Source organism: Arachis duranensis, chromosome 4, assembly GCF_000817695.3.
Source record: "Arachis duranensis cultivar V14167 chromosome 4, aradu.V14167.gnm2.J7QH, whole genome shotgun sequence".
In the NCBI taxonomy this organism is placed as follows: domain Eukaryota; kingdom Viridiplantae; phylum Streptophyta; class Magnoliopsida; order Fabales; family Fabaceae; genus Arachis; species Arachis duranensis.
Window position 1 is genome coordinate 95,471,265 of NC_029775.3, and position 218 is coordinate 95,471,482.

Sequence of the window (218 nt, forward strand, 5' to 3'; positions counted from 1 at the left end):
AGAGCTACAGAAGCCCAATTGGCGCGCTCTCAACGGCGTTGGAAAGTAGACATCCTGGGCTTTCCAGCAATATATAATAGTTCATACTTTACCTAAGATTTGATGGCCCAAACCGGCGTTCTAAATCAGCTCAAAACTGCCCGGTGTTAAACGCCGGAACTGGCACAAGAATGGGAGTTAAACGCCCAAACTGGCATAAAAGCTGGCGTTTAACTCCA